This window comes from Penaeus monodon, chromosome 27 (assembly GCF_015228065.2).
Source record: "Penaeus monodon isolate SGIC_2016 chromosome 27, NSTDA_Pmon_1, whole genome shotgun sequence".
NCBI lineage: Eukaryota > Metazoa > Arthropoda > Malacostraca > Decapoda > Penaeidae > Penaeus > Penaeus monodon.
In genome coordinates, this window is record NC_051412.1 from 22,264,301 (window position 1) to 22,265,073 (window position 773).

The following is a 773-nucleotide window of genomic DNA, read 5'->3' on the forward strand; positions in this document are numbered from 1 at the left end:
GTTCAGAAAATAATAATAATAATGAAAAATCAGTGTCGTAAGAATGTAGAGTGGGATAAGAGGGTAAAAAGCGTAAATATTTCTGCTGGTGTCTGCTCCCTCATGGTGCGCAGACCGAAGTCATGGGGCCAGGTGGCAGGCGAGGCGACCCGACCAACAAAAAACTTTGACGCTGTAACTCCACGCTTGGCTCGCTAGCTCGCTCTTGTCCACGCGTATTGCTTCAGCGACACCACCTGCCGTCCTTCGCTGTTACCACCTGCGCCGCTGTTACCACCTGCCGCCCTTGCTGTTGCTGTCTACTGGCTGCTCCAGAGGTTGTTTTGATTCGGGACGAAGGCGTGGACAAAGAATATGCGCGCGCTTTTGTCACTAAATATAGCTTCATCCTCATGTTGTAATTGCCTTCAGGAACAGCCTCCGTATGAGTCGCTATCCTCATCTGATCGAACCAGCTGTCAACACCGCATGACAACACTGCCGTACGCCATCTGACAACTCCATCTATGTACCACCTGGCAACACCGCGATGACTCACTACCTGCCCGGGATATCACGTTCTCACGCTCTAAACACACAATCATCAATCTCAACCGCTGTCCCTAAAATCATCACTATTGCTATCCACCCATTCATCATCTTCGCCTCTTCGTCTAACGTGAACATTCGTCAGCCATTAATTTTCTAATCAGCACCATGAGTGTCAGCATCCTCCCCCCCCCCCGGATTCATTCCCGATTGAGCATCTGTTTTGCCTCTCTCTCCCCCCCCCT